Raw genomic sequence first — 14,296 nt, 5'->3', positions numbered from 1 at the left:
GTACTTCTCAGTCGCTGACCTTTGGAGGAATGAAGGTCACACATAAAGGTTTCACATGCTGACGAGCGAAGATGAGACCGACCGAGAGAAAGAAACCCAAATGGAAGCAAAAAGAAAAGTTCAGGTTGGACTGCTCCACTAAAACACCGAACCATTACGATGATGAGCCGCGATGAAGTAAGTAATCAGGTGAAAGGAAGGGGGAAGCATTTTGCACATTAAAGACCTTTCTTATTACCACCAAAAAGGTTTCATTCCTTCTGTTTGCTCACCAGGATGCTCTGATTTCTTCTCCTGAGACTGAGGCTCGTGTATTTAGATCAGAGCAAAGAGCAATGGTCAGTGGAAACGCAACCAAGCGCAAATGTGTGCTTATCTGTGGGCCGAGCAGCTTCCCTCCTCGCTGCGAGGTTAATCATGAAGCCAGAGGAGAATAAGCAGCGCGGTAATAAATACAGATCCTCTGCTAAATAGTGGAGGTTATGAAATGAGCCCAGAGTGAAGGGACGCGAGCAAAAAACGTGAAAACTTGAAAGAGGAGCGAGCGCCGTGCGGCCGAAGAGCTCTGCAAAACAAACACAAACGCACACTGAGCACTGAGTAATATACACATGAGGGGATGCACACACACACACACACACACACACACACACACACACACACACACACACACACACACACACACACACACACACACACACACACACACACACACACACACACACACACACACACACACAGACCCTGTATCCGAGCACAAGTCAAAGCAAGAACACACCATCGAAGGCGAACCCATGAGAGTGGCTGTAAAAGCTGGGATCGCGTCTGCCCTTTGGCTGCCAGACAAGCCTCATAAACATTCATTTGAATCCCGGACGAACCATAAATGCCCTCCTGTGCACTCACGATAGGGCCGCACATTGTGATCAGGAGGTGACCCGCACTAGGGGGGGGGGGGGGATAAGTAGGGGAGGGGCTTTGCCTCCTCCGAGGGCCTGTTTCTTATTCTCTGAGAGCGAGGCTGTTGCGAAAGCAGAGGGGAAGCATGTTGGGATGGAACTAGATCAAGGAGACATGTAGTTCATGTGTGCAGGAGGAGGAGGAGGAGGAGGAGGAGGAGGAGGAGGAGGAGGAGTGGTTGGGAAATCTCACGGGGAAGGTTCAAAGCAAGGTTAGCCAAATACAGAATAAATCAAAGGGGGCTTGGAGGGCCCGTCCCCTGCCTCCAGGGCGACGGAGGCGGCCAGGTGGAGGCGCAGGACTCCAGGTTCGGCCTCTCAGCTGCGACTACGTTCCCAGGTGTCTCTGCTGGACATCCCTGTTGTAATTCGGTCTCAAAACATGTGGTCGGGTTTTCTTTCAGTGTGGCTCGCAGAATTGAATCATCTCCATCGACACCAGACCAGAAAAACGTGAATGTAAGTTTATCTCAAATGTTTATTTGGTCATCATTTCCCACTCGCTGCACCTTCGTCATTGAACGCCCCCTGAATTTCCCTCCTCTTCACTTTGGACAAACCCGAGTCTATTTTTCCTCGAGCATTTGTAATCTCAACACAGGGGCTCGGAAAGTCGGCCTCCAATGGTCCATTAAATATATTATAGACGCCCGGATCTGGAGTCCATTTGGCTTGTTGTGCAGCGATGCTGAACGCATGTAAAGCCGCAGCCGGCGCGGGATTCTGTCGTTATTCGCATCACATACACTTACAGATCCTGTGACTCCCAATTTCCTGGCAACTGCTTCACTGTGACTTTGGAGCTTAAACGTGGCTCTGCTGCATAATGATGAATGTGTTTCCAAAACAAACGTTAGAGCCACTTTTCACTTCACGTCCATCTGATTTCTGTAAATTACAGAACATGTTTACTCAATACTATCCCCTCAAAAAAATACCAATCTTTCCGTCAATGACACGGGAGCAATATTTGTCACATTTGCACTAAAGCCCTTTATTGATATCCCCCGACTGGCACTAACACACTGAAGACGATTGCCATCAGAAACTACGTGAGCGATGCGCTCCTGAACCCCCATGAGCCTTTGTGCTTTGTGGACCGGCAACAACGCCGCCTGATGCGAACAGCCGCATGAGAGACCGAGATGAAGGTAGTGGCGTCGTGTTCAGCGACGTCTTCTACGTTACAGCGCTTTACCCGGCTTCTCTGAGCGACGTTGGTCGCCGTCTCTGCAGCGTTCATCCATCACAGGGTGGGAAGTATGATAAAAAGGCTGAGCCCTCACCCACAGCGAGGGGCCGGCCGGGACGCCTCAGTTGACCCGTCAAACTGAGAGTTATTGTACTCTGTGCTGTTAAAGGTCACAGGGAGCAGCAAGCTTAGAGGGTGTCAGTCCCTTAAACACACACACACACACGCACACACACAGATAAATTAAGGAAATTAGCTGCAACCCATTAATTATGGAGCAGATTGTGTCAGACATTAAACTCAGAGGGACTCATTAAGTATCAAATATGGGCGGCGTGAGTCTCTGTCTGCAGGCGCTATTTGATGTTTTTGTCATGTTCATACAGGTAGTTACAGAGAGCCCCCCCACCCCCCCCCCCCCCCCCTCCACACACACACACACACACACACACACACACACACACACACACACACACACACACACCTCCCTCTCAGCTGCTGAGAGATGAAGCCGACACAGAAGTGCTAAAAAACTGCAGCTTCTCAAAGTCCAACAGGGCTGTTAGCTTGGCTTGCTAGCTCGCTAGCTAGCTCGCTCGCTCGCTAGATGTGTAGCTAGCGGTGGCGGGCCGCGGGTTATGCTGTGCTGTTTAATAGCTGAATAGTTACGGTCAAATTATGTTTGCATTACGTTTGCGTGTTACTGTCTGTCGCCAGCGACAGGCGCCGTACTCACCAGCAGGGCGAGATGCACCCAGAGTCCACAGGGAAGAGTCTCCAGCTACAATCTGTAGCTGTTAGCTCGCGAGCGCTAGTTAGCTCGCGAGCGCTAGTTAGCTCGCAAGCGCTAGTTAGCTCGCGAGCGCTAATTAGCTCGCGAGCTCGCAAGATGACAGTGCGGTAAGCAGTCTCCAGTTTCCATCGCGCATGTCTCACCAGCAGGGCGAGATGCATCCAGAGTCCACAGGGAAGAGTCTCCAGCTACAATCTGTAGCTGTTAGCTCGCGAGCGCAAGCTAGCCTGACGGCCCGCCACTGGTAACTAGATAGCTAGTTAGCTAGATAACGTAGCTATAAGCCTGAACAAATGTGACTTTAACTGATGTTTCATCCAGTGAACGAACAGGCAGGACTTGTTGTTGGTGTGAATACATAAATACATCCCGGCAGGAAAACACAGTTTGTTGTGGCTTCAGCTACAGACTTCACTTATGCCTCATAGTTGTTTAGTATTTTGTTCTTTTACAGTTTTCTCCAAAAAATTTACTTTGACTTGTGACATTATCTTTTAAATTGAGAAACATCTCTTGTGTAATGCATGTTACAGTAACAATGTCTCCCGTCATAGATGATGTACATATTCTGTCCACAATAAGCTCCACTGGAAGGGGTGTGACTATAGCCTCAAATGAAACTTGGCACAGATGATTTTGCAACAAATAACTTAGTTTAATACCCTGAAATATTCAATATTTGAAGAGTGCTGACATTACAAGTAGATGCACCATAAATATGCATGAGGTGTCTGGGGCTGCACTTCTACAACACAAGGTCAAACACTCGGTACTTTGGGGTGCAACTCTCCATAAATCCTATTCACCGCTGGCTGCCGGCCAGATCTACACAGTCCTTTCTGCACGGAGCAGAGAAGCACAGAATATCTATATGGTGATCTCTTTCGGGGAAAAGGTTTTGCAGCTACACAGAAAACTTTGTCTCCGCTATCTCCGGTTGTTCATTAAGATTTGTTTCTGGGACGCCGTATCACGCCACCAGATATGATTAGGAACAGATCAGAGCGACGGGGCGCACGGCACCGCTGGGAAAGTGGCTCACTCGCTGTAATTTGTTTGAGGAGATAATGGTCTGCTTTTGTGTGGCACTTTACGATTTTGAAATGAAAAGTGCCCTACATAGGCTCCGTTGTGGCGCCTGCGACGGATTTCTAAAGGATAGAAATTGCGACTTTGCCTTCTGATCTTCCCCGAGCTCCCATACGACATAAACAAGAATCCCTCTGGGTCATTCGCCTGCATTGTGAAGCCGAGAGAGCTCTGTTTCACATGTGGTTTCCAGTGTTCTGCTTTTGAGCGCTGACAGTTAACAGGGAGAAAGTGGGAGGTAAGCGCTGAGGGACAAACAAAGCAAAGCAAAGCCTGCTTTTCACTAGCGAGCAGAAGGCAAACACTCACATGGGGAAGGGTGTGGGAGGGTGAAACACAGTTCACATTGCGCGGACGGGCTCGGGGTATTTATAAAGCCCACTAGGCGTCACGTCAGGAGAGCTCGGCTGAAAAAATGTTGCTCCCAGATGGACCGCCTCATCCAGATTTATTTGTTAGAGAGCGTCTTCCTCTGAGATTACGCAACAGTGTCGCAGAGCGAGTGGACCGCCGTCGGCCCGGCAGCCGGCCTCGCTCGAGGTGAATCAGATGTGGGTCAGATGGAGGCCGCCGTCCTCTCAGCACCCTCATCTCCAGAGAACACACATTTCAAAAAGGGTTGTACGATCTGTTTTTTGGGGGGGATTTTTTTGAACATTGCCCTTGCTCTGATGGTGACGGGGGAGACATGAGACTCTCACCGAACCGCAGACGCACCGGTAACACTGACGGGAATAAAAATAGATGAAATATCAGGCATATTTCCTTGGCTTATGTAAAATAGCTGACAGTTAAGACGCTCTTGGCACAGAAGCCCTCGATCTCTCAGGGCTATATTACACACACTCACACAGACAAAAACACACACACACACAAAAAGGCCTCCCAAGTTCTCAAGTATACAAGTCACATGACCAGAGTTGGCGGCCTCTGTGAACTACACCTGAACTCAGCTAAATGGAAACAGACCAAACGCATCGTGTGCGTCAGGATGAAAGCATCCCTCTGGAGAGCTGTTACTGAGGCTTTGAGGAGAGGATGTGGGTTATCAAGCGGTGCAGGAGGGCTTAAAAGCGCTTTTCTAAACGATGGAGTCAGCGCGGGGCTCAGTTATATGTCCGAGTAAAAATCACACTCAGTAAACCTCACGAAGAAGAAGGAGGGACAAAACATCTGCGTCCCTCATTATGCTGAACGTCTTTCCATCTTTCATATCTGCATCGAAGGTATGAATGTAGATGTCAGTCTTTATTACACGAGCAAATTTCTTGTTTGTAAGTAAATTATCTGACTGCAAATCCCAAATATTTGCTCTCAAATCAAAACTCTTAGCTCTAAAAAAAATTGCTCCTAAAAAAAAAAAAAAAAAAAATTGCTCTAAAAAAACCTCCAAAGAAATTTGCTCTAAAAAAAAAAAAAAATACGCTCTCAAAAAAAAAAACGCTCTCAAAAAAAAAATTAAAAAAAATACGCTCTCAAAAAATATAAAAAATAAAAATACGCTCTCAAAAAAAAAAAAAAAATTGTTCGAAAAAAAAACAATAAAAAAAAAACGCTCTCCCTCTCAAAAAAAAATAAAATCAACAACTGCGCTCTCAAAAAAAAAACTTTGCTCTCAATCCCAAAAGTTCCAGGTGTATTTGTGGGCGTAGTGGGCGGGGCCTGCGCTGCTGGATGAGGCAGGAGTTTCTATTGGTCGACTCACTGGGAATTTTTTTGAGAGCATTTGTTTTTTTCAGTTTTCTTTTTTTTTAAAGCGTATATTTTTTTTGTTGAGTGCAAATATTTGGGATTTGCAGTCAGATAATTTATTTACAAACAAGAAATTAGCTCGCGTGATAAAGACACACATCTACCTTCATACTGAGGCTCATATCAAACAGAGGTGAGAGGAATACAAATGGAAATCATTGTGATCACATCATTGTGTGTTCTTCTCTCTAAAAGCTGCCAACTAAACAACGGGAGCTGCAAAAAGCATCAAGTCTCAGCGTTAAGAAGCTGCAGACGTCTTCAACTGAAAACATGCTCACAGTTCAGGTGGAAGAGAAGATGCAGAGAGCGTGGGAGGCAACGCACAGCAGCCGGCCTCCCACGCACGATAACCTCCTGAACCTAAAGACTGTGTGTGTGTGTGTGTGTGTGTGTGTGTGTGTGTGTGTGTGTGTGTGTGTGTGTGTGTGTGTGTGTGTGTGTGTGTGTTCACATCGCACTTGTATGCGGTCCAAGTGCTCCTCGGGCAGGTCAGGGGAAAAAAAGAGAGAGAAATGAGGGATGGAGAAGGAGAGGAGTAGTTTGTGTTTGTACCTTCACACAGAAGCCGAGAAGAGTAATGGCCTGCTCGACACCTCGGAGGTGAAAGGTTGGCTGGGAATGTGTGTGTGTGTGTGTGTGTGTGTGGGGGGGGGGGGGGGGGTCGTACAGGCAGCTGTAATTATCCTGCAACAGGACAAATGAGCCTCCATCAGATCGCCGTCACATTCAGACCTGAGAGACATCATCGGGCCGCTCGGAGGTCCTGATTACGCGATAGGCCGCTATCGGAGACATCGCTCGTTTTGCATAAGGAGTTATCCCACTCGCACAGAAAAGCAGCTGTTTGAGTGGCAGCGCAGTTTAAAAGGTCTCCTGCTCTCCTGCTGGTGGCCTGAAGGAGAACTCCTCTGGACGTCGGGCATCTGGGGCGATTTGGGTGAAAGGAGGAATCACACGGAGCCGAATGTGCAGCTGCCCTCGTGATACATGACTGGGTTTGATGCACTGCAAAGCATTTCATCTAAAACGATGAAAACAACATGGCCGCCTGTTTTCAATTGCCACAAAGCCCCTCCCCCCCTTTACCCAAAAAAAGAGCTGCAATTTAGCAAAAGCTTGTAAATCTGACGGCTCCGCTGTGCGTCGCTAACAGACAAGCTGGAACGCACTCGCGTTCAAATCGGACTGGGTTTCATATAACAGAGCGATCAGAACCACACACACACACACACACACACACACACACACACAATCCCTTTCCCTGCCACTGCTCCGCTGCCGGGCTTGGATGAGCCAGACTGGACTGAGATTGAACTGAGCCGAGGAATTCCAACATCTGGCTTGTATCTGGCAGCTTACGGTCATTTGGACGCAGTCGCTGGTTTCCAGTTGATCCACAAAGACTGAATTGTTCTGGGTTCTGGGCTCGTCTGCCTCGGACTCGGAGGGCGTGGCGCTCTGGCGCCTCCGACCGCCACAGCTGGGCCCGTCTGTCAAAACCTCATCATGCGAATCACAAGACTGACTTTATCTTTAGAGAGAGAGAGAGAGAGAGAGAGAGAGAGAGAGAGAGAGAGAGAGAGAGAGAGAGAGACAGAGAGAGAGAGACACAGACACACAGAGAGAGAGAGGGGAATGAAACGTGAGAGCAAAGTGTATTTAAGGCCTAAATCACCACATTAATTACACTGAAAGGAGGCTTTGACGGGAAATTCCACTTTTCCCAGCTTTGTTTTTCTTCCGCATTTAGCCGAGGCGCATCATGAAATCACCATGAACTCTTTCTTGGGAGCGAGGGATGACAAACACTTGCCTCAGTCAGCTAAACCGCTCTCTCCTCCTCTTCCTCCCCCACCAAGGTCCCCCACACTACACTGCAAGTTTGACAATTGGGTTCAACAGCAGGTCAAGCTCTGGTTTGACAATGGGCCAACCCGTCTTCAATGGGAGTGAAGCAGACAGCTGGCCCACAAAGAGCTCAGTCACACAGAGGGGATTCTGGCTTAGTGGCCTCCCCTATTTAAACCACACTGACTGGAATTAAAGAAAATCCTTCTCACTGTGTTCAACGTTGCCGTTGCTGCCGGCTATGGACACGATGGAGCCCTTTCCCACTTCTCCTGAGTTCCTACTCCAGACAAACTCTGCTGGCACCGATCTGAAAACCAACACGTCACGCTCGAGGCTCGAGGCTCTCGGTCGAGGCTCGCGGCTCACGGCTCACGCTCGAGGCTCGAGGCTCTCGGTCGAGGCTCGCGGCTCACGGCTCACGCTCGAGGCTCGAGGCTCTCGGTCGAGGCTCGAGGCTCTCGCTCGAGGCTCGCGGCTCTCGCTCGAGGCTCACGCTCGAGGCTCTTGGCTCTCGCTCGCGGCTCGAGGCTCTCGGTCGAGGCTCGAGGCTCGCGGCTCACGCTCGAGGCTCACGCTCGAGGCTCTCGCTCGAGGCTCTTGGCTCTCGGCTCTCGCTCGTGGCTCGAGGCTCTCGGTCGAGGCTCTCGGTCGAGGCTCTCGGTCGAGGCTCTCGGTCGAGGCTCTCGGTCGAGGCTCTCGGTCGAGGCTCTCATTCGGGCCTCCAGAGAAGCCCGAGTGTGTTTTTTAAAAACATCCCGTACATTGCACATGCAATCTGTGTGCATCTGTGTGTGTTTGCGGTTGCGTTGCAGCTGGTCTCGGCGTGCGTGCATGCCACACATGCAAGCGTCTCCGCCGCGTTGCCGCGTGCACGCCGGTGCGCGGCGGCGGCGCTGACGGAGGGACACGGATCCAGCACACTGAGTGTGTGAACTCTGGCTGAACCCCTGGTGTACTGTTTCAGGCACGCTCTGACAACCTCGCCCCGATGACCCGGCTCGCGACTGCACAGTTCACGGGGAGGTCCTCTCCTCACGCACAGCCTCCCTCCCTCCTCCCTCCCTCCTCCCCCTGCACCCTCCTTCACCTCTCCACCCTCCCTCTCCTCTCAACTTCTCTCAATCTCTCCTTCATGCTTGTGTTTCTTCACGGCCCCTCCTGCTTTCCCTTCTCTCTGTTTCTATCACGGTGTTGTCAGCGAGACTGGAACTGTCTGCCGGCATCTCGGGGAGACAGAACCCGCGGACCTGCCAATTGAGACAAAGCGTCTTTAAATACCAAACATCCTTATCAGGCCGGTGGGAAGAGTTCCTCTGGTGGGTAACAAAATGTTCCTTCTACACAGAAGCGGCAGTTTTCAGAGCAACAACATGAATTCAGATGCAATCTGTAGAATTTAAAAAAGGGGGAAAGAAATACAACTTCACTAGTTTCTGTTTCCACTAAACCTGATTTACATTTAAAACTTATGTCTGGATTGTCAAACACAAAAGTCCAGCATTCAGAACGCAGTATGGGAATGAGACAGAGCACAAATATTGATCCAATAAAACAACAGTACAACTCTAACGGATCAATCTGCACAACATGCACGTTTGGTACTTTGTTGAAAATACTTCTGCTCTTTCACCTAATTTAAATGTGTAACGCAGGACTTTTTTCTTGTATGTTTACATCGCTACTTAAGTAAATAATATAAAAAAGGAATATTTAAAATGCTATTGCGCCGCAGTAAAGTATAAGTTGTGATTCAAAGTCTCCTCATGTTGTGGATCACATGCTCTCGTTTCTCTCTCCTGCATCACCAGATGGTCAAACTCAATGCAACATTCAGACTTAATGCAACATTCAGACTGAGTGCAACATTCAGACTCAGTGCAACATTCAGACTTAGTGCAACATTCAGACTTAGTGCAACATTCAGACTTAATGCAACATTCAGACTTAGTGCAACATTCAGACTTAATGCAACATTCAGACTTAATGCAACATTCAGACTTAGTGCAACATTCAGACTTAATGCAACATTCAGACTTAGTGCAACATTCAGACTTAGTGCAACATTCAGACTCAATGCAACATTCAGACTCAGTGCAACATTCAGACTTAATGCAACATTCAGACTCAGTGCAACATTCAGACTTAGTGCAACATTCAGACTCAGTGCAACATTCAGACTTAGTGCAACATTCAGACTATTGAAGAGCTGGTGTCAGAACTTCCCTGAGCTCCAATTTATTTTGTTCTATTACGAAGGCAAACGCTGGTTAGCAGGATGCATTATTAATCAGATGAGGACTGAGTTCTGCATCACTATCTGCTGAGGATGTTCCCATTAAATCTCATCAGCACAAATCTACAAGAATCCTTCATGAGGCCAAAGTCGTGAGTCCTGTGAGTCACAGCGGTTGTTTTTCATCTCCAAGTGGAGAGCAGGAGTCCTGACGTTGCCTTCATCTGCTCTGGTGGACGTTACAGTATTTGTTTCCTCAGTCAATGAGTCATGTGCAGTTCCAACATATTCCTCATTGATTTTGGACACGGAGCCAAGGAACTACGGGGATTCAGAGTGTGTTTGTGTTGTGCACATGCCGGCCTTTGTCGTACCGTTCCAGGCCTTCGAGTCGGAGTGAAAAGTGAAGATAATCTGTCGCTTCTGTCAGATCGAGTCCGACTCGTTGCCTCCTGCTGCGACGGGCAATAAACAAACGCTTCATAAATCTAGAAAGTATTCCGTCTCTATCAGCGCGTCGTAGCTGCTCAAACCTCTGGCTGCTGATCACCCCACCAGTCATCTCATTAACTCCCTTCCAACCTCTCTGTAACCCCTTTGCGGGCTTTACTCTTGACATTATGGGAGGGACCACTTATCCACTCAAAGGACCCCTGCTGGGCTGCCTGTGCAAACTGCCTGATTAGTTGGCCACCCCTGACTTGCTGTTTGGTCTGCGAGTGTGGAATGATAGATTGTCTCTCATTTGTCTTCCTGCACAGCCTTCACAAGCCTCCGTCTGTGCGTTCGGCTCCTCCACCCGGCGCTCGTGTCGAGGAGCTCTTCGCGGTACAGAACTAGAAGAATAAAATGCTTTCAAAATATCTTTCACGTGACTTGATTTCACTTCCGCTGTCGGGGGTGTTTTCCTTTGCGCGGTGTCGCTTCCACATCGCGGCGCTGCTTTCTGCGTCCGTGGAGAAGGGTAACGCGAGCCTCACAAAGACACGCGGGGACGAGAGCTTCCAAAACAAACCTTTCCTCCGACTGTCAGGAGCGTATTTATTGGTGAAGGTGGCTCTCCTCACCCTCCCTCCTCCCCCCGGCATGACCTCAGCTTACCCAGGGCATGGCCTCGCTCCCCGCTCACCCCGAGGAACTCCTGCTGGAAGCGGGTTTGTGTTACAGGGCCCCCGGGGGGCTCCCAGCGGGGGCCGGAGGCCGTCAAGAGCAGGCCCCTTCAGCCGTGGACAGCTCCTCCGCTCTCGCAGAGTCAGCGAGGGAAAGACCTGAACTTGGAATGACCCCAGCGAGCAACGTCCCCGATGGGTTCATCCGCAGGCCAAAGCTCCGGTTCCCCTCACCCCGAAATGTTCCTCTCCTTTTTTTTCGGACCTGTTTTTCCAAGTAGACCAATACATTTTCCAGAGAAGTATCAGCCCCCCCCCCACACACCCCACCCCCCTCCCAACACCCCTATCCTTCCTTCCTTCCTCCCTCCCCCCTCACACAGAGTCACCTAGTTAACTCTTCTTACTCCTCTCATGAAGAGGAAAGGCCTTTCAAGTTTACAGCCCATTCAGACGCTTCCTCCTCTTTACACCTGCCGGCCTAAAGTGTTGGGACAGTGGAGGGTTTATTGTGCTCTTGTCATGTATGTAGGTGTTTGTGTTCCTTTGAGCAACGAAGAAAGAAAGAAAGAAAGAGACAGTACATCACAGTTAGCCTACAAGTATGGATTCCACTGCAAGTTACACCACATCTATTCAACAGTTGATAGTTTCTTTTAGATCTTTCATACCGAGCGCAGCGTCCTCTTGGCCATCGGGTGGATTTGATGGCCACCTGACGAATGTAAAAGCCTTTCAGGGTGTTTTTTCTTGCACTCACTGGTGTTTCTTTAGCTGCTAATGGCTCCACTATTGTTGTGTTTCCACTGTGTGGTTGGAGGTCAGGCTCTACTCAACACACTTCTCTCTGTGGTTTCATTAGCATTACAGGTTTTTACACCGCCAGCTGAGACGATCGTAGAAGGTGGAGTTAAAACACAGCTGGCCACTGATTGGTCAGAGCAAATCATCACGTTTTTTAAATGGCAGCCTGCAAAACTATGCAGACACTTATTAACTTTAAACCACATGATATAACTGATATAACTATAAATATATATATATATATATATATAATTATATATATATATACATACATATATATATATACATATATATATATATACATACATACATATATATACATATACATACACATATATATACATACATATATATATACATACACACACATATATATACATACACATATATATACATACATATATACATATATATATACATACATACATATATACATACATACATACATACATACATACATACATACATACATAGTTATATATATATATGATATAACTATACTACGTAACACTACAACGAGTAATGCTACAACTAGTGACGCTACAATAACTAATGCTACAGTAAGTAACGCTACAATGATAATGCTACAATGAGTAACGCTACAATAAGTAATGCTACAATACCTAACGCTACAATAACTAATGCTACAATAAGTAACGCTACAATAAGTAACGCTACAATACCTAACGCTACAATAAGTAATGCTACAATGATAATACTACAATGATAATGCTACAATAAGTAATGCTAGTTGCTAATGAAAGGAATCAATGGGTCGTGTTTAAATGAGCGTATGTTCACCAGCTAGCAGCTGAAAAGAGCCGCTAACAAAAAGATTGATGGCAGCAGTTTGTGGGCAAAAGAAACGAATGACTCAGCGGACGTGAAGAGTGCAGCGAGTCCAGGTCCCTTTAACGTAACACATAATAAATGAATCCATTGATAGCATGAATAAAAATGAATAGTGCAGCTTGAGGCAACATTTGAAATCCATGACTTGTGCCAGTAATGTTCTAGCATCGCAGAGCGAGACTCGTCACTGGCTGTAAAGAACCTGAACTCTTCTGTTGTGTGTCTGCCTGTGTGGCGAGCGGTGACACATGACATCTCTAAAATGATGCAACAGCAGAATGCAGATCACTAACGTCACATAGATGAAACTGACCACGGCTATCTTCACTGCGCTAACGTTTCAGTCGTATCGAATGCAGTTCACCAGCGCTGCTGTGAAGCTGCAGCCACACAATCCACTTTCACTTTCCGCCAAAAGGGAATCTGGGAATCTGCAAAAAGCTCAGCGAAACCCCGCAAGACGACGCGTCGCCCAGTTTGAGTCGACGTCGACGAGACGAATCGCTCTGCCTCTGAACTCTCCACTGCTGCTCAGGTACTAAAAGCAGTGGACTTTTCCACTCAGCCTGAGCCTCTGTGAGCTCTGAGCACAGCGGCTGGCAGACGACCAGACATTTGCAGCGGTGCTATAAAGGCTTTAAGACAGACAGCGCTCCAGAGGCATTGGCAGGCCTTCCGCCATGAATTTTGCATAATAAAGTCCATAACACTCAATATCCTCACCTTAGTTGTGCACCATTTATGATACCTTTGAGGGGGCACAGTGGATTTATAGGTATTAAAATGTCCCTTTGAAAATTGGATTTCTATTAAATGCTATGGTAAGGAATTTTAACATGAAGCTCATTTGTTGGCAGAGCCTTTTCTTTTTTTCCACACTTGAAAATGGAGGAAAGCGTGTGTGTGTGTGTGTGTGTGTGTGTGTGTGTGTGTGTATCTTGGATTCAATATCTCGCGGCGATAATATTAATGAAAATCAGCCGATGTTTCACAGGATCAGATCAAAACAAAAGCTTCTGAGAGAGAAGCTGCTGCTCACTGAGCACAACGCTGGAGTGATGCTTTTGCACCCCCATGTGGTTCAACGCTGTCATTACACCTTTAGTTAGACGTGTTTTTATTACAGCTTTTCTTCTTGATGATGTCACGTCGATGATATTAAATGTGTTGTTTGATTGTGTTTAACTGGCTCAGTTATGACGTAGAAGCGTCATTCAGGTCGAACATTCATCACACTTCACACTTTGGTTTCAAACGCTCTCCGTTTGTGACGAAGGGCGACTTATTAAAAGAAACCAGACTCTGAAGACCTGAAGGACGACTGTGATTGAGCTGTCACCGGGATGTGAAATATAGCACCGCTCCATTAACAATATCTGGGAGACAGTTTTTATGGACGGATTTGAGCTTTTACACCAAAACGAATTTGACTCTAGAATTGTTCGCACCAGTGAACAGGAAAATGTATCCTGATAGGAGGCTTAACACCCTTTCACTCCAGTTGCTCTCAGATAGTTTTATAAGGTTCTTTTCTCCAATTTATTCTTCATGGAAGTTCTCAGTGGTATCTGTTTGCATTTTTACTTTAAGGTCTGGTTATTATAGTGGATATTTACAGAGGATATCATTTACTTTTTACTCTGATTTGTAAGTTAAATA

The sequence above is a fragment of the Clinocottus analis genome, unplaced genomic scaffold, assembly GCF_023055335.1.
Source record: "Clinocottus analis isolate CAN_PGR_092001 unplaced genomic scaffold, fCliAna1.0.p SCAF_32, whole genome shotgun sequence".
Classification (NCBI taxonomy): domain Eukaryota; kingdom Metazoa; phylum Chordata; class Actinopteri; order Perciformes; family Cottidae; genus Clinocottus; species Clinocottus analis.
This window is presented reverse-complemented; position numbering follows the sequence as displayed.